Raw genomic sequence first — 21,469 nt, 5'->3', positions numbered from 1 at the left:
TGAATATCTTTAATAACAAAGTCCTTTGTGGGAAGAACTTTTCAAGGGCACTGACCAAGTCTGATGTTCCTTTCAGGGTTCTCACTGGTGCACCACTGAAAACTACTTACAAAGAGCCACAAGGATTACTCAAGAGCAAGAGACATTCACATTTGTGCCCTTAAATGGCATGAGAAAATAAACTGTTACCAATGTGAATTCTCAGCTCTTCTTTCCAAACAACAGCTATGCCATTTCACATGCCATCTTTCTTCTGGAGCAGCAGCTTCTCTAATTAATTTCATAACTATATTGTTGTAACAAGGATGGGCTATTTGTTCTGGATGGGCTATATCATTCTGAAAAATTTGAAAGGGCAGAGTGTTTAAATGAAGAAGTTTAAATTTTGAAAAATATGAAAAGCAGAGTATAGTGATATGAAGGCATCCAAATAGAATCACCAGTGCTTCCCTGAGGCAAAATTGAAATATAGGGACAATTTGTCTCCATCTTTCCTCTATCATCCTTTTCACATCTCTCCCTTGCCATTGAGAAAATGGGTCCTTACACTTTACCATGTCTGCCTGGACTCTCTCCATTATGTAACACCATCTGGACTTGCAACCACTGGACCAGGCCTCATCCCTTGTCTGCTCTTCTTCTATCAAAATGTACTTGTTTTGTGTCGTATGTCTTACTGTAACGAAGTGACACATTCATTTACTTGAATTTATGGACTGAAAATTATTGCTGGTTTACTATTTTGACCTCTTGGAATTATTAGTATGTTCACAGGCACTCCAGGGAAGATAATTTTTAACTCAAAGGGAGAACTGTAATTTCAAGCCATCGCTAGGTTAGTGGAGTCAATATTTTGGAGAGGGAGGTTTAAGTCTGTAACAGAGAAGTTGCCCTCTTTGTTTATGTATTAGCTGGCCCTGTAATGTGGCCATTATTTTGGTAAATAACACAATACAAATATCTTCAAGGTATGCAAGCAAGTGCATTCTATAGGACATTTTCTGTTGGAAGAAAACATATGCTTTTGCTGAGAATAACTTTTCTACATTATGTTCTCCTTTTCATGAATTATTTTTTACAAAGAGAATGAAACATCTCTTCCATCTTCCTTCAGTTTCACAGTCAGAGTGTCCATTTTTGTTACGCTCAATCAGCTCTAATCATTACTTTGAAAATCTGAAATGTGTTAACCCAGGTACATTGCTCATCCTGCTGACTCTATGAGTAGCACATTTATCAATTCTGCCATGTGCAATGTTCAATGCTATGTTGGTTGCTGCATGCAACTAATTTTTTTTCTTTTTGGCAGAAACTGGCTGACTGCTATTTAATCAAGGGAATGTAGTGGCAGCTTCAAGTTTAAAATATTTTGAAATGATACAAGAGCGATTCTCTTCACTTGACTCCAAGGTTGTCTGTTCCTTAGAAATAAATTTACTCAAGTCTATAGTTTTGGGGGTTCAGCAGAATGGACATTAAGTAAATTATTAATATTTTTATATATTGCTGGCAAAATGTATCTATTAAATGTGTGAACATTTTTACAGTTGAATCAGAAGAGAATTGCCAATGGGGGCAAAGCATTGCCAAGTAGATGTATAATTTGTCATCATAATACAGCTAATACTTCTTCCTTGACTTGGCACTGAACAGGACAGAATCTGTAGCACATTTTGAGACTGTACTGTTTTCTACCTTCTGTATCTTATGACCTTTCTCAAATTCCTTTGCTGAATCAGTATCTATAAAATATTACAAAAAGCATTTGATGTGTAAGCCATTAAAATGGGCTGATGAGCATTTTCCCCCAAGAGGCCTTAAATAATTGGTAATTGTTTATGTCATTATTATTATTACTGTTATCATTCATTCTTAGATGAAATTTCAGTCCCATTAGCACTATAGGATTAATAAGCAACCCGACTTTCCAAATCTAGCCTTTTGTGTACTTGGTAGCTAGAAACTAAGTCAAGGCAGGCTCCATCTATGTTGACATTTTTCTAAATGTTTAAAAAACTTACTTGAGCACAAATGGTCTGTATGGAAACATATGTAGGAAAACATTCTGAGTATTTAATAAACACAATTAAGTGCATTTTTAAATAAATAAGTGATGGATTGTTAAATGAATGAATGAATAAATGAATGAGTCAATCAGTTAATGATTGAGCAATGAATGAGCAAAACATATATATATATATAATTGTGTTTTGTGTAACAGGCCACATAACACATTTCTTTTAGACGTGGCAGAAGTGCTTACAGATCTTGTAGTCTAACTCCTAGTTTTTGTAGTGAAGAAACAAAAGTGAAATAGCTGGCTTGAATTCACAGTTAGTTGGTAGTTGGTGATGGCCCCAAACTCTTAATGATTTCCCCACCTTCCATGACAAAGCAGATAGCTGTTTTCCAATACACCATAGACCCTGGGAGCTGTGTAGATTGTTACAAAGAACATGGACTTGAGAGGCAGAGAAACTTGGGTTTGGAGCTCAGCTTTGCATTTTCCAGCTGTGTGTTCCTGGGCAATTCTTTTAACCTTCCCGAATCTTAATTTTTTATTAATGATATAACAACTACCTTGCAGGGCCATTGTAAAGATTAAGTGATATAACTTATGTAAAGTATCCAGCAAAGATTAAACATGTATTGGTAATTCCTTCTCCTGCTCTAGATGTAGCACACTATGAAAGAATTGTGTGAATGGGGGTATCAGTTTACTGGGCCTTTGAATTCAAAACCATCACCAGAGCTGATCTTACCATATCACTAGCTATCTGAAGGTGGGTGAGAATTTTCTTTACCCAATATAGAAAATCTCATTTTACTGTTTTTCCATCTAAGATAACACTGATAATAAATTGGTTACATTATAAATTATTAAATATAATGTGAATTGTCTTAACTGGTCTTCCCTGTTAAAAACACATGGAAGCTGGAAAAATAATCTCTTGCTAGAGTTAAACACTTTAAATTTTTCCAAGAAGTTTTTTTTTGTACTCTAATTATACCTGTCATATCATTAGCTTTAAACAATGTATCCATTTTGCCCCATTCACCTGTTTGCTAATATTCTGTAGGAGATTCTGTCATTGGATACTAAGAGTCAAACAGTACTGTCTTCAGTCTGCATTCTAGCATGACTATCAGTCTCCTAGAAAAGGAGATATTGTATCTGGAGCAGGTATTCATAGATACGAATCACGAAAATTAAAAACAAGATAAAAGATTCAGTTAATCAATCACGTTTGCCAGTACTTTTTTCTGGAGAAGTGGATTAAAACATTTCTCCATGTTGGGAAATAAAATGAAGAATAGCAGCATGACTCTTGCTTATTTTACTTTCTTCATCTGAATGAAAACAAATTTTAAAAATCGTGATGACAGAATGACAAGAATTATAATAAAAATTAGTGAGTGATTAATATGTACTAGGGACTTGTGTATTATTATCACAACAGCCATGTGGTCTAGGGAAACACAGTCTTAGAGGGTTAAATAAGTTCATCAAAACCATACTAGGAGCAGATCTAATATTCAAATCCAAGTCTGCTCTTAACCCCTATTTAACATTGCCTGAATATTTACCAGCCTACTCAAGCGGTTTTAAAACTGCAGTGGAAATAAAAGTATAATAAAAATATGGATAGAGTTACCATGCTCAATGGAACAAGCTGACCAGTAAAAATCAATTTACCAAATGCCATTTTGCCTAAGGCTAACTGGTCAAATTACTATTTTATCAAATGGACCATTTGTCAAATTTTCCTAATTTCTAGCAATTTACTAAAAAATATGGTTTGTATTCCAAAACTAAGAATAAGGCCCAATGCAGTGGCTCATGCCTATAATCCCACCCCTTTGGGAAGACAAAACAGGAGGATCACTTCAGGCCAGGTGTTCAAGACCAGCCTGGGTGGCAGAGTGAGACCCCATCGCTACAAAATAATAATAATAATAATAAAAAGAATAAAAATATATTTTGAGTGTGTGTACTTATGAATATATCCTTCATTAATATATTTTCACTTGAGAATATATTTAAAACCACCCCATATTATTCATGATTACCTTCATTACAAATATGTTGATAAAAAGAATAGCTTTGTAAAAAGACTATTCTGTGCTGTGACCCTTAGCTTTGGACTGAATATTCTTTAAAATGCTGCTAAGGAGAATATAGTTATTGAATATATTAATTGCACACATTCAAGACTGTTCCTTAAGACATGCTTTTGGTAATTTGAGAAAATTAGAAAATTTGGCGAGGTGGTCATGCAAACTTTAATGTGAATACAAATTGCCCAGAGTAATCACATAAGTCTTAATGTGCACCATTTGGGGATTTTGTTAAAATGCAGATTCTGAGTCTGTAGGTCAAGGTGGAACCTCAGATTCTGTATTTCTAACAAACTCCCAAGTGATGTTGATGCTGCTTGTTTTGGATCAAATTATGAATAGAATGGATTTACACAGAGTTAGCTTTCAGTGAGTTGATATGGGGTTAACTGAGCTAAAATTGCATACATTACACTTATTTCACTTCCTTAACCGCATTGACTTTTGTTTCAGACATCCTGTATAAAGGGGATTTTGCTTGGCTGTTAATATAAGTAAATCTTTAAACTGATACAGATGTAGGTAATGACACAAATGCAAAAAAAATGCTATATTATTGTGTCTGTAATCTAAACAGTTTGAGCAAAGCCATGATACCATCTGCTGTGTCTAACTCTGCCTGAGCTCTCAGCATAAAATATGTCCATAATTTTTGGCAGTTAGAAACATGCATACTTAGAGTTGTTGTATAATGATGGAGCTTTAGCAATTCACTCACAATTTGAAGTACCCGTTTTTATTGCATTTAATTAAATATATGCATGTCATATTTTTTAAAACTATGTTAGTCAGAAATATTATGTATTATAATTCTTTGACCTAAATTATTTTGATAAAATAAGTAATTATTCATATTAGGAAGAAAATACATATTATCACTTACAGCTGTGGAAAATATTTTATTATACTGACAGAACCACTTTTTGCTTGGAGAAAAGTCTCTTTCAAATATTTACTTTAAATATCCATTAAATATGTTTGGTAACACATTGAATTCCAGGTTTTGTTTGGTGCTATAGGTCTCAACCTAGGCTTTGTCTTGGAATCACATGGGGAGCTTTTAAAAATCCCAACATCCAGGCCACTCCTCAGATTAGCTATGTCTGAATCAGTGGTATATATTTTTAAATCCCTCCAGGTGATACTAATGTACAGCTAGAGTGATGATGCTTTTCTTCCTGGCTTTACATAATTGTCTCTTATTTTTTCATCCTGAATTATATTCCATTATGTAGAAACCCTACTGAAACACAAACTTCCAATTCTTCCTGTTCTTTTGGTTATTTGCATGTAGGACCATCTGCTAAGATGACATAATTCTTGCTTATAAATTGGACTAAAGCATAAATTCCAGACAAAGACATATAAATATATGGGTAACTTTTATAAGCCCATTATTTATTTTGTGACAAAAATGAGATCCCCTAAGGCAATAATTATGATTTGAACCTTATGTCTTTGACTTGGTGACATGGTTTGGCTGTGTCCCCACCCAAATCTCATCTTGAATTGTAGCTCCCATAATTTTCACATGTCATGGGAGGGACCCAGTGGGAGGTAATTAAATCATAGGGGCGGGGCTTTCCCATGTTGCTTTCCTGATAGTGAATTAAGTCTCACGAAACCCAATGGTTTTATAAAGGGGAATGTCCCTGCACAAGCTCTCTTCTCTTGTCTGCCACGATGTGAGATGTGCTTTTCACCTTCTGCCATGATTGTGAGGCCTCCACAGTCACGTGGAACTGTGAGTCCATTAAACCTCTTTCTTTTGTAAGTTGCCCAGTCTCAGGTATGTCTTTATCAGAGCGCAAAAGCTGACTAATATACCTGGGTTTATATATGATAGTTGAACACCAAATAAGCCGATGAGTAATGGCAATTTGAACTAGACATGCAAGCAATTCAATTCATTCTAGTTGACAGTATCTTCATGGCATGTAGTTTAATTTTAAAGTGCTGAGTTTGGACACCTATAGACAGTTTTCATTTTTTTTTCTTAAAGATTATACTGAGTTTCTGAAAATAAATTATACCATAATACTAAGAACTGAAAAACTGTATGAGAAACTGATGTGCTTGTGTATGGGCATTTAACGATAATGCTATGTGTACGGATATCATTATCTTCTCCTTATTTCTAGGGTATGGATTTCTGCAACCAGGAGAAGAAAATCCTTGAAAGCATAAATTGGGATTATTGATTTTTATCCTCCCCCCAGTGTTTAATATTTGACATAGCATATTAATAAATTTGGCTGATGTACTGGAAGATAATTCGGGGGGAAATTCAAATAGGGTGAATCAGATAGAATAAGGATGCTTTTTTCCAATGGAATTATCTTAATTCAGAAGATTACAAAGCATAAATATTCAGTAAGAAAAAATAAGACCAGTTTGAAAATAGGGAAATCAAGTCAGAAAAGCATTCAATGACAGATAAATACAAGGAACAACAACAAAAAACCCCAGAAAGTCTGACTCTAAGCACTGTTATTATTACATAATTGAATAAGCCATAGAATGTGTTCTCTATTGGACCAAATACAGATTAGCTCTTGTTTTTTCTGAAAGATCTTTTAACATGCAATGATTAGAGCTAAGATATGACTATGATAATAGTAGCTTGCATGAAGAGGCCAAAAAGCATTTTGTAAAAAACATATTTAAGGGAAGAATTATTGACACTTGAATTAGTGAATTGAGGGTAAACTAGACATTTATCAATAACACTTCATTAAATTTGATTTCATTAATTCACAATTATAAATTGTCAATCAAGGGTTGATACTTCTATGTGTCATTTTTAGCTAGAAAAATAGTTGGAAAAGAAACAGCAGGATGGCATAGTTTTCAAACCTATCAAAAGTAGTATTGTTTTTATAACAACTATTTTTGTAAATATTTGGATGCTTTTAAACTATTTTACAAAAATATTTTACACAATTATTGTAAAATATTTGTTACCTTTTAAAATTTTGGTACCATTTTAGTACCTTGAAATAAAATTCATATATAGCTTATATAGATGTTTTTAAAAAGCAATAGAATATCCAAATTGTAATATAAAAGAAATAAAAGGAAAGTAATTTATAAAAAATATATTTTAATAATATGTGTTTTACAACAGGTAATGTGCTTCAGTATGTGTTTATTACATATAATAAATTACATAGAAATATGTAATTTATAATATGTTTCAATATGTGTTCAAGCATGACAGTACTTTAAGACATAATGTCCATTGCTTGCACCTATTATTCTAATCAGTGTGGACGCAAGAACTACAGCTGCAGACTAATACAGGTGAGTTGTATTGTCGACCCAAATACACATGTAGCATTGCCTTTGAGATATGACTTTTCTGAATGGTATACAACCCTTGGTAAAGTTTAGAGCAAAACTAATGAAACAAAATACAGTCTTCCTTTAATTTATACAGTGGTTGCAGTTCTAAAAAATTCAGTGCAAATTAACACCTTACAGAGAACACTTTGTGTGACATGGAGTTAGATTCTAGGTATAAACACCTATAAATGGGATTTTCATTTACATGGCTGCATCAAGACATTCGAAATTCACGTGGGGATATCAAACGTTTTTTGTATGTCAGCGTCTTGCTCGTTGTAGGATATCTGTCAACCCGACCCACCAAATGCCAGTACCACCCCCAAATCATTGTCAAAATAAAAAAGTTCCTCTCGAGTTTTCAAAATACTCCTTAGTGGCTTTTCTGACCTTGGTGAGTGTGGGAGTCAACAACAGATGTAGGACATCAATGTTAGTCTTTAGTCAAAATTTGTATTACTTCCAACACTAACATTCTCTGTCCTTGGGCAAGTCACTACATCTTTTTGAGAGAGAGAAAGAGAGAGAGAGAGGGAGAGAGGAAGAGAGGAAGGAAAGAGACAGAGACATAGGGAGAGAGAGAGAGTGTGTGTGACTATCAATGCAGGAAGAGACTGGAGATGGTATTAATCATATAGCAGCTTCAAGACTTCTTGCTTAGCTGCTAGCTCTTTTGGGAGATCTTTGCCCAGCATTCCTCTGGGGCTCAGGTCTCACTGTTCTCAATTTTGGGAGAGTTACCCTTGATACAGTGTAACATTTTCTTTATTCATGTGACCCTTGTTTTGTTATACCACCCAGTTCTTTGAGAAAATCAAGGCTAGGAAAACTTTCTGTGGTACTCATCCCTTCATACTATTTGATCGCCATACCCTACCCCAAACATTAAGTATTCTTACTGCATCTCCAATTCCGAGCCTCTTTCCCACCTTACAGCTTGGAAGCTGTGGGATGTCAGCACAGGCCATTTGATGAAGCCCTCCAGGTCTAGGCAGGAAGAAAGAATGAAGAGATCATTAAAACTGAGAGCATGTTTCCAAGATCCAGATATCACTCTCCAAAAGCAACTTGAGACCATAAAACTCCTTCAATCTAGACTGGGGTAATTCTAGTTGCCTTTACTTTTTTCTCTTTATAGTAGTAAACAGAAATAGATGATATTATTTGTTTACAATTGTTCTTTCCCTCTCTGCCTTTACCATGGATTCTCCATGTGTAGAATAGACTTCCCCAATCCAATTGATGTTTGGATTGTTTATATGATTTACTTTGGCCAATGAAATGTGTACACAATTGAGAGTATGACAGTTTTGAGTTAAAAACCTCAAAGAAATATGGAAAGTTTCTGCCAATACTCTTGCAAATCTATACTCTTTCATGAGAAGAATATTAACTGTTGATCAGCTGCTGGTTCCAGAATGAAGAGACATGCAAAATGGACACGCTGTCAATTGTAGCCAGGAGCCAAGCCAGGCAAGCCCACTCAAGTCCATTTGACCAACATCTGACCTGTAGATCTGTGAGAGAGAAATAAATATTGTGGTTGTAAGCCAATGAGAATTGGGGAAGAAGGGTCCTTGTAAGGCAGCAGTAATGTAGAAAACCTGAGTAATATAGCAGAATAATTTCATAGTGATGGTCAATACCCAGATGTGCTCCTTGGGAGAGAGGCTCTGATTTGGTGATCCAGTAAAGATACTTATGGTTTTGAGCAGAGGGTGGGGATCAGGTAGTATGAGAAGATGAGTACCACAGAGAATTTGTACCAAGGGTAACTCTTGAGAACAATAATACCTGAGCCACAGAAGAATGTGAGGCAAGAGCCCCCCAAAGCACTAGTAGCTAAGAAGTCTTGAAGCTGCTATATGATTAAAACTTTTTTCAATCTCTCTCTGCTTCAAAATTATTTCATTCAATGGAATGACTGAAAAAGAGGAACTCCAAAGGAAACAGTTAAGAATAGCAGTAAAATGACACTCCATGTGTCTGAAAACAAATTGAGAACAATCTGAGGGAGATAGAAGCAGTTTACTATGAATTGTAATGCAGCCCATATTGGAGAGCAGTTTCAAAGTTAATTAGCACTTAGAGACTTGGTAGTGAAGCCTGGACAGTCATATTGGAATGAGGAGCATCATTTACACAGCTGAAGGGAATGCGTGGATTGCCAATTGAATTTACCATGGAGAACTTCATTAAATTAGGTCGAATGAAGGAATGGGATGAAACATTATCAACTATACCTTCATCAACATTCTAAATTTCATAGGATCATAGACTATTTTCAAACTGGAAGGAATCTTGGGGTTTGGTATAATGCTTTTATTTTTACTAGAAAGTCGAGATACAAAAAGATTGAGTAGTTCTGCCCAAACTCACAGATAGTAGCAGATTTGAGACTAGACTCCAGGATCCTGAGTCTACTGCCTCCTTTTATCTTTTGTTCTTTGTCTTTTTTATTCTAAATTTCAATCACTAAATAAAATTATCTTAGGAAAAAAGTTAAATATAAAGAAAAAAATTCTCTTGAAATTGCTACCTAATCTATACATTGAAAGTTTGATATTTTTTCCAAAAGAATATGGGCAGTTGATTTAGACCCTTAGCTTCTTTACTTTCTACTGACAAGGTATTTGAAGATATTTTTCTTTCTGCTATTATTATTTGGAAATTTTAATACTTCAAAACCTTATGTACATTTCATTTCATATAGGAGATGCTGATGAAATACAAGTGGCACCATGAGAGGCTTTTTAAAAATGCTAAGGACATATACCAATGAAAATATAGGTCCCTGTTTGAGAATTAAGAGTGCCTATATTACTTCCTGCTTGTTCTCAGTGAGTTTAGATTCACATGCAGTTGTAAGAATAGTACAGAGAGAGCCAGTGTACCCTTTAACTTGGTTTCTCCAAATGGTAACATCTTGCAAACCTGTCATACAATGTCACAAAGGATATTGACATTGATACAATCCACCACCAATCTAGGTAAGAATTTTCCAGTTTTACCTATATTTGTGTGTGTGTGGGTGTATTGAATTCTGTATAATGTGCTCATGTATCCACTACTTAAGTTGAGAAATAGAACAGTTCTATCATCATAAAAATCCCTTGTGTTGCCCACCTCCCTCCCTCCTCATCCCTGTCCTGGTCCCTGACCACTGGTAACCACTAATCTGTTCTCCATTTCTATAATTTTGTCATTTCAAAATGTTATAATGGAATTATATAGTATTTAAATTTTGGGGATTGGCTTTTTTCACTCAGCATAATTCCCTAGGAATGTATGCGAGCTGTCTTGTGTATCAGTAGTTTGTTCTATTTTATTGCTGAGTAGTGTTACGTTGTATGGATACACTATAGATTGTTTAATCATTCACCCATTGAAAGACTTCTGGGATGTTTTCAGTTATTGGCTATATGAATAAAGCTTGTATGAACAGTAGTGCACAGGTATTAGTATGAAAAAAAAGTTTTATTTTTCTGAAATAAATGCCCAAGAGTGAAATTGTGTTATATGGTAATCACATGTTTAGTTTTAAAAGAAATTGCCAAACTGTTTTCCAGAGTGGCTGTACCATTTTACCAGCAATACGAGTAATCTACTTTCTCCACATCCTCACTAGCATTTGATGTTGTCACTATATTTTTATTTCAGCTGTTCTGATAGGTATATAGTAATATCGCATTATGGTTTCAATTTGCATTTCCCTGATAGTTAATGATATTGAATTACCTTTCATGTATTAGATGTGATGTGGTTTACTAAGTCTCTGGAAACATTTATCAAGTTTCTTCTTTTGTGCATTGTGCTTTTGGTGTCAAGTATAAGAACTCTTTGCCTAGCTTTAGAACCTGAAGATTGTCTCATAATTTTTTCTAAAAGTTTTGTAGTTTTATGTTTTACATTTAAGCACAGTATCCATTTTGAGTTTTTTTTGTATAATTTGTGAGAATTAAGTCAAGGGTTTTTTTTCCCATTTGTGTCCAATTGCTTCAGTACTATCCATTGAAAAGGCTGTTCTTCCTCCTTTGATTTGGTTTGCATGTACACCTTTGTCAAAAATTAAACATATTATTTTGGGTCTTTTTCTAAGTTCTCTATTCTGTTCCATTGATATATGTGTCTATCCCTTTGCCCATACAACATTGTCTTCATTATGTAGCTATAAGTAAGTCTTAATATTGAGTAGAGTGATTCTTCCCATTTTATTCTTCTTTTTCAAGATTGTTTTATATATTCTATGGACTGTGCCTTTTCATACCAATTTTAGAACACTACTATTGTTGATATCTACAAAAATATTATTGGGTTTTTGATAGGAATTACATTAATAAATTTGGGGAAATTTGACATCTTTGCAATGTTGACTCCTCTAATACACGAGCATGAGATATCTCTTCATTTATGTAGGTCGCTTTTGATTATTTTCATCACCATTTTGAAATCTTCAGTATACATACCCTGTACATATTTTGGTAAACATATACCTAAGTATTCGATTTTCTTGGGAGTGATTGCAAATTGTATCATGTTTTTAATTTTGATTTTCTTATGTTCATTTTTAGTATATAAAAATGAGATTGATTTTTGTGTGTTAATATTGTGCCCTGTGACCTTGCCAAACTCACTTATTAGTTTTAGCATTTTTTTGAGATTCCTCATGATTTCTTTTATTCTCCTCACGATCTCTGACATAGATAATCATGTCATCTACAAATAGGACTACTTCTATTTTCTCATTTAAAAAAACTGAATGTCATTTATTTCCTTTTCTTGACTTATTACAGTGGCTCTAACTTCAAGCACTATTTTGAAAAAAAGTGATGTGCATGGCTATTCTCCCATTGTTATCAATTTTAGGAAAAAAAACATTCAGTCTTTCTTCATGAAGTATGACGTTAACTGTAGGGTTTTTTAAAAATAAATACTCTTTATCAAGTTTGGGCAATGCCCTTCTATTTTTAACTTGATAAGAGTTTTTCAAAAATCATGAATGACTATTGGATTTTGCCAAATACTTTTTCCATGTTAATTGACTTAATCATATGACTTCTCTTCTTTAGTCTGTTTATATAGTGGATTACTTTGATTGATTTTGAAGTGTTAAACCAGTCTTACATACCTGGAATAAATCCTACCTGGTCATGTTATGTACATTTTTAATACATTTTTTAATTAAATTTGTTAATTTTTTTGAGAATTTTATATCTAAATTTATGGGAGATGTTCTTCTGCAATTTTTATAGTTATTTGTATTATTTATTTTGGTATAAGGGTAATACTGTCTTTATATAGTGAGTTAAGAAGTATTCCTTCCTCTGCCTTCATCTAGAAGAGACTGTGTAAAATTGGTGTTAATTCTTCCTTAATGTTTTGCAGAATGCTTCTGTGCAACTATCTAGGCTTAGAGTTTTCTTTTTCAGAGCTTTTAAATTACATATTAAATTTTGTTAATAGTTATGGGATAATTCAGATTATCTATTTCATCCTGCTTAAGTTTTGGTAGAAAGTGGCCATTTTCCTTCTAATTGTCATATTTATAAACATAAAGTTGTTAATATTTGTATTAATTTCCTAAGGCTCATGTAATAAGTACTACAAACTGGATAACTTAGAACAGAAATTTCTGTGGGATTAGTTGTGATACCACCTTTGTTATTTCTGATTGCACTTATTTATATTCTCTCCCTCTTTGTCTTTGCTAATCTTGTTAGTGGTCTCTCAATCTTGTTAATAGTCTCTCAATCTTGTTAATACTTTCAAAGATCCAATTTTTCATTTCATTGATTTTTATATATATTTTTGGTCCTCAATTTCATTTAGCTCTGCACTTATTTCAGTTATTTCTTCTGATAACTTTGAATTTAGTTTATTGTTGTTTTTCTAGTTCTTTTTAGGTGCAAGTTTAGTTTATTAATTTGAGATTTTTCTATGTTTTTGATCTAGGTGTTTAGTGCTAAAACATTCCTCTTAACACTACTTTTGCCATATCCCAGAGGTTTTGGTATGTTGTGTTTTTATTTTCATTTGTTTCAGACTGTTTTGATTTCTGCCTTAATTTCAGTGTTTACCCATTTAGGAATAAATTGTTTACTTTCCATGTATTCGTGTGGTTTTGACAGTTCCTCTTGGTTTTATTTATATTTTTATTTCACTGTGGTCCAAGAATATACTTGGTATTATTTTGATTTTTTAAATTTATTGAGAGTTGCTTTATGACTGAGCATGTGGTCAATCTTCAAGTATGTTCCATGTGTGGATGTGAAGAATGTACATTCTGTGGTTGTTGGATGGAGTACTCTGCAGATGGCTCAGTTGGTCAAGTGTCGAATTTATGTCCAGAAATTCTTTGTTAGTTTCTGCCTTGATGATCTGTCTAATGCTGTCAGTGAGGTGTTAAAATCTCCCACTATTATTGTGTGGCTGTTAATATTTTCTTAGGTCTAGAAGTAATGGTTTTATGAATCTGGGTGCTCCAATGTTGAGTGCATATATATTTAGAATAGTTAAATCTTCTTGTTGAATTGAATCCTTTATCATTATGCAATGCCTTTCTTTGTCCTTTTTTAACTGTTGTAAGTTTAAGGTTTATTTTATCTGATACAAGAATAGCAACATCTGCTCTTTTTTGTTATCTGTTTTCATAGTAGATCTTTCTCCATTTCTTTACTTTGAACACATGGGTGTCATTACCTGTGAGATGGATCTCTTGCAGATAGCAGAAGGATGAGTCTTGTTCTCGTTTTTTAATCCAATTTTAAGTGGGGTATTTAGGCTGTTTCTGTTCAAGGTTAATATTGATATGTGAGATATTATCCTGGTAATAATGTTATTAGATAGTTGCTGTGTAGTCATGAATATTTAGTTGATTTATAGGGTCCATGCACTATGTACTTGTGTGTGCTTTTGTGTGGTAGCAAGTATTATTCTTTCTAGAGGAAATGAATAAATTCCTGGAAACACTCAACCTCCTAAGATTGAACTAGGAAGAAATAGAAATCCTGAACAGACCAATAATGAGTATCAAGATTGAATCAGTAATAATAAAAAAAAAAACCTACCAACCAAAAAAGTCCTGGATCAGATGAATTCACAGCTGAATTGTTGCAGAGATACAAAGAAGAGCTGGTACCAATTCTACTGAAACTATTCCAAAATATCAAGGAGGAACACCTCCCTAACTCATTCTATGAAACCAGTATCATCCTGATGCCAAAATCTGGCAAAGACACAACAAGAACTACAGACCAATAACGCTGATAAACATAGACACAAGAATCCTTAACAAAATACTAGCAAATTGAATCCAGAAGCATATCAAAATAGATATGAACAAGTGGGCTTTATTCCTGGGATGCAAGGATGGTTCAACATATGCAAATCGATAAATGTGATTCACCACATCAACAGAATTAAAAACAAAAACTTATTGATCATCTCAATAGATGTAGAAATAGCATTTGATAAAATCTAATGTTCCTTCATGATAAAAACCCTCAACAAACTAGGCATCAAAGGAACATACCTAAAAATAATAAGAGCCATCTACAACAAACACACAGCCAACACCATACTGAACAGGAAAAAGCTGGAAGCATTCCCTTTAAAAACTGGAACAAGACAAAGATGTTCACTCTCACCACTCCTATTCAACATAATACTGGAAGTCCCAGCCAGAGCAGAGCAATCAGGCAAGAGAAATAAATAAAAAGCATCCAAATGGGAAAAGAGGAAGTCAAATTATCTTTCTTCGCTGGTGGTATAATTCTATACATAGGACACCATAAAGATTCTGCCAACAGTCTCTTAGACCTGGTAAATGACTTCAGCAAAGTCTCAGAATACAAAATCAGTGTAAAAAAAAAAAAACAGTAGCATTTCTATACACCAATAATGGTCTAGCCAAGAACCAAATCAGGAATACATTCCATTTGCAATAGTCACACAAAAAATAAAAAGCCTAGGAATATGCCTAACCAAGGAAAAAGATCTTTATGAGGAGAACTACAAAACACTGCTCAAAGAAATCAGAAATGACACAGATGGAAAAGCATTCCATGCTCATGAGTTGGAAGAATCAATGTTTTTAAAATGCCCATACTACCCAATGCAATCTACAGATTTGATGCTATTCCTATCAAAGTAGCATCATTTTTCAATGAATTGGAAAAAACTATTCTGAAATTCATATGCAACCAAAAAAGAGCCCAAATAGACAAGCTAATCCGAAGCAAAAAGAACAAAACCAGAGGTATCACATTACCTGACTTCAAACTATACTACAAGGATATGGCAACTAAAACAGCATGGTACTGTACAAAAATAGACACATAAACCAATGAAACAGAAAAAGACCCCTGAAACAAAGCCACACACCTACCACCACCTCATTTTTGACAAAGTCAACAAAAATAAACAATGCGGAAAGGGTACAATTTTCAATAAATGATTCTGGGAAAATTGGCTAATCATATGCAGAAGAATGAAACTGGACCCCTATCTTTCACCATATACAAAAATTAATTCAAGATGGAATAAAAGCTGAAATATAAGACCTCAAGCTATAAAATTTCTAGAAGAAAACCTATAAAATACTCTTCTAGACATTGGCCTAGGCAAAAGATTCATGATGAAGTCTTCAAAACCAAATGCAACAAAATAAAAAATAAACAGTTGAAACTTAAACTAAAGAGCTACTGCATAGCAAAAGAAACTCTCAAACAAACAAACAGATGACCCACAGAATGGAAGAAAATCTTTGCAAACTATGCATCTGACAAAGGACTAATATCCAGAATCTATAAGGAACTTAAATGAATCAATAAGAAAAAAATAAGTAACCTAATTTAAAAGCGGGCAAAGGACATGAATAGACACTTCTCAAAAGAAGACATACAAGTGGCCAACAAAGACATGAAAAAAATTGCTCAACATCACTAATCATCAGAGAGATGCAAATCAAAACCATAATGAGATACCACCTCACACCAGTCAGAATGGCTATTATTAAAAAGTCAAAAAATAGTAGATGTTGAGGTTGTGGAGAAAAGAGAATGCTCATACACTGTTGATGGGAATGCAAATTAGTTCAGCCCATGTGGAAAGCACTTTGGAGATTTCTCAAAGAACTGGAAACGGAACGACCATTTGACCCAGCAATGCTATTACTGGGTACATACCCAAAGGAAAATAAATCATTCTACCAAAAAGATGCATGCATTTGTATGTTTATGGCAGCACTATTCACAATAGCAAAGACATGGAATCAATTTGAGTGCCCATCCTTGGTGGAGCAGATAAAAAAAAATGTGGTACATATACAACATGGAATGAAGCCATAAAAATGAATGAAATTATGCCCTTTGCACCAACACTGAGGCAGCTGGAAGCAGTTACCCTAAGCAAATTAGCACAGACACAGAAAACCAAATAACACATGTTCTCACTTATGAGTGGGAGCTAAATCGTGGTTTCAAATGGACATAAAGATGAGAATAGACACTGGAGACTCTAAAACGAGGAACGAAGGGAGAGGGGCAAAGTCTGAAAAAGTTCCTATTGGGTATTATGTTCACTATATGGATGATGGGATCAACAGAAGCCCAAACCTCAGCACCACACAATATACTCTTGTAACCAAACATGCACATGTACCCCCTGAATCTAAAATAAAAATGGAAATTAAAAAAAAAAAGAAAAACAGATATTTACTGTCTCCTACTAGAGGCTAGAATTCCAGAATCAAGGCATCAGCAGGCCACACTCCCTCTGAAACCTATAGGGGAAGTATCTTTCCATGCCTTTCAGTTTCTAGTAACCCTAGATATTCCTTGGCTTGTGGCAGCATAATTCCAATATATGCTTCCATCTTCACATGGCATTCTCCCTGTGTCTCTTCACATTGTCTTCTCTCTATACATGTCTGTCCTGTATCCAATTTTCTCCTTTTTATCAGGACACCAGTCATATTGGATTAGAGCTAACTCTAAAGACCTCATTCTAACTTGACTACCAGTATAAATACCCTATTTCCAAATAAGGTACCATCTTGAGGTACTAGGGGTTAGGACTTAGACATGTCTTTTAGTGGGGAGAAACAATTCAATTCATAACCCTATTATTTCCTTTTTATCATTCTAATGGCTTCAAATTCTCTAGTGAGATCCTGTTTCATTCCTAATATTGGTGATTGTGTCCTCTTTTAAAAATTTTGTCTGTCTTGCCAGAGCTTATTTTATTGATTTTTTTCCCAAAGAACAAGCTTTTTATTTTATTGATTTTCTCTATTGTTTAATATTTTCAATTTCATTAATTTTTGCTCTTTATTATTTAATTCCTTCTGCTTGCTTTGGGTTTAGTTTGCTCTTTTTTTCTAGTTTTTTTTTTTTGCAGTAGGAATTTGGATTAATTGATTTTCTACCTTTTCTAATTTCTAATACAGTCATTTGTTGTTTAATGAAGGGATGCGTTCTGTGAAATGCATTGTTAGGCAATTTCCTTGTTGTGCAAACATAATAGAGTATACTTACACAAACCTAAATGGTATAGCCTACTACAAAACTAGGGTACAAACCTGCACAGCCTATTGCTGTACTGAATACTATAGGCAATTGTAACACAATGCTAAGTATTTGTGTATCAAATATATCTAAACATTAAATAGTACAGTAAAAATATATTAGGTTAATATATTCGAACTGTACTACCTAAGGGTATGCTAACAGTATAAAAGATACAAAATGGTGTACCTGTATGGTACACTGACCATAAATGGAGCTTGCAGGACTGGAAGTTGCTCTGGGTGAGTCAGTGAGTAGTGAGTGAATATGAAGGCCTAGGATATTACTGTACACTACCTAGACTTTATAAACACTGTACAATTAGGCTACACTAAATTTATAAAAAATATTTTTTATTCTTCATAATAAATTAACCTTAGCTTACTATAACCTTATTAATTTATAAGCATTTAAAATCTTTTTAACTTTTGACTCTTTTGTAATAATGCTTAATTTAAAACACAAACACACTGTAGAGCTGTACAAAAATATTTACTTTAAAAAACATTATTATTTTTAATTTTTGTTGTTACATAGTTGGTATGTGTATTTCTGGAGTATATGAAATATTTTTATATAGGCATGCAGTGTATAATAATCACATCAGCATAAATAGTGTATCCATCACCTCAAAACTGTGTTACAAAAAATCCAATGATACTCTTTTAGTTATTTAAAAATGTACAATTAAATTATTATTGACTATAGTCACCCTGCTGGGCTATCAAATACTAGGTCTTATTCATTCATTTGAACTACTTTTATACCCATTAACTATCCCCTCTTATGCCCCATGCACCCACTATCTTTCCCAGCCTCTGATAACCATTTTTCTACATTCAATCTCCATGAGTTCAATTGTTTTAAATTTAGGTCCCACAAATAACTGAGAACATGTGAAGTTTCTCTTTCTGTGCATGGCTTATTTCACTTAACAAATGGCCTGTAGTTCCATCCATGCTGTTGAAAATGACTGGATCTCATTCATTTTTATGGCTGAGTAGTATTCCATTGTGTAGATTTGCCACAATTTCTTTATCCATCCTTCTGTTGATGGACACTTAGGTTGCTTCCAAATCATAGCTTGTTATTTTTTGTGTATTTTATGTATTTTTTTAATTTTAGGTTACCATGAGGCTTGCATATACTATTTTATTTTAAACTCATTATTTTAAACTGATGACAAGTTAACACTAATTACATAAACAAAGAAACAAGCCAAAAGTGAACTGATACAAACTCTACACTTTAAGTTCATTGCCCTACTTTTTAACTTTTTGCTGTTAATATTTATATCTTATTGTGCTATGTCTTGAAAGGTTTTTGTACTTATTATTTTTATTGGCTCAGCTTTTACTGTTTCTACTTAAGAGTAGTTTACACACCACAAACACAGTGTTATAATATTCCGTGTTTTTCTGTGTACTTACTGTTACCAGTGAGTTTTGTACCTTCAGGTGATTTCTTATTCCTTATTAACATCTTTTTCTTTCTGATTAAAGACCTCCCTTTAGCATTTCTTGTAGGATAGGTCTAATATTGATGAAATACCTTAGTTTTTGTTTGTCTGAAAAGTCTTTATTTCTCCTTCATGTTTGAATGATATTTTCTCTGGATATACTAATCTAAAAGTTTTTTTCCTTCAGCACTTTAAATGTATCATGCCACTCTCCTCACCTTTAAAGTTTCCACTGGGAAGTCTGCTGCCAGGAATATTGGAGCTCCATTGTATGTTATTTGTTTCTTTTCTCTTGCTGCTTTTGGGATCCTTCCTTTATCCTTGATCTCTTGGAGTTTGATTATCAAATGCCTTGAGGTAGTCTTCTTTGGGTTAAATCTGCTTGGTGTTCTGTAACCTTCTTGTACTTGAATATTGATATCTTTCTCTAGCTTTGGGAAGTCTTTGTTATTATTCATTTGAATAACCTATCTACCCCATCTCTTTCTCTACCTCATCTTTAAGGCCAATAACTCTTAGTTTTGCTCTTTTAAGGTTATTTTCTAGATCTTCTAGGCATGCTTCATTCTTTCCCGTTCATTTTCTTTTGTCTCCTCTGTGTATTTTCAAGTAGCCTGTTTTCAAGGTCACCAATTGTTTCTTCTGCTTGATGAATTATTCTATTAAGAGACACTAATGTATTCTTCGTTATGTTAATTGCATTTTTCAATTCCAGAATTTCTGCTTGATGCTTTTAAAATATTTCAATCTTTGTTAAATTGATCTGATAGGATTCTGAATTCCTTCTCTGTATTATCTTGAATTTCTTTGTGTTTCCTCAAAACAGCTATTTTGAATTCTCTGTCTGAAAATTAACATATCTCTGTTTCTCCAGGATTGGTCCCTGGTGCCTTAGTTTGTTTGATGAGGACATATTTTCCTGCATGGTCTTAATGCCTGCAGATTTTTGTTGGTGTCTGGGCATTGAAGAGTTAGGAATTTATTTTATTTTAAATTTTATTTTATTTTATTTAAATAGTTTTCGGAGAACAGGTGGTTTTTGGTTATATGCATAAGTTCTTTAGTGGTGATTTCTGAGATTTTGGTGTGCCTGTCACCTGAGCAGTGCACACTTAGGTATTTATTTTAGACTTCACAGTCTGGGCTGTTTTGTACCTGTTTGTCTTGGGAAGGCTTTCCAGGTATTGGAAGGGTCTTGGGTGTTGTAATCTTAGCCATATCTGCATTATGGGGCATCCCAAGCCCAGTAACACTGTGGTTCCTGCAGACCTGTAGAGGTACCACCTTGGTGGTCTTGAATAAGATCTGGAAGAACTCTTTGGATTACCAGGCACAGATTTGTTTTTTTTTTTATTACATTCTCCCAGATAGAGTCTCTATCTCTTCGCTGAGCCACCTGGAGCTGGGGAAGGGGTGACAGAAGCACCCTTGTGGCCACCACCACTGGGACTGTCCCTGATTCAGAACTGGTATAGCACTGTGTCTTGGCCCAGGCCGGGTGTAACCACTAGCTGACTAGTGCCTATGTTTACTCAAAGCCCAAGAGCTCTACAATCAGCAGGTGTTAAAAAGCCAGTTTTGCTTTTTTCCTGCCCTTTAGGGCAGTGAGTTCCCCCGGGCCATGGATTTGTCCAGAGATGCCTTCAGGGAGGCAGGGTCTGGAGTAAACAACCATGTATAAACCTACCTGGTGTTCTATTCTACTATGGCTATGCTGGCACTCAAACCACAAAATAATGTCCTTCCCACTCCTCCTTCCCCTTTCTCTAGGCAAAGGACCCTCTCCCCATGGCCACCACCACCACAGACTCATAGGGAGTACTGCCAGACTACCTCCAATAATCCCTTGAGGCCCAATGGCTCTTCAATCAGCTTATGGTGAATATTGCCAGGCCTGGGACTCAACCTTCAGGGCAGTGGGTTCCCCTCTGGCCCAGGATAGTTCCAGAGATGTCATCTAAGGGCCAAAGCCTGGAATCAG

This window comes from Pan troglodytes, chromosome X, assembly GCF_028858775.2.
Source record: "Pan troglodytes isolate AG18354 chromosome X, NHGRI_mPanTro3-v2.0_pri, whole genome shotgun sequence".
Taxonomy (NCBI): Eukaryota; Metazoa; Chordata; class Mammalia; order Primates; family Hominidae; genus Pan; species Pan troglodytes.
Note: the sequence above shows the minus strand (reverse complement) of the source record.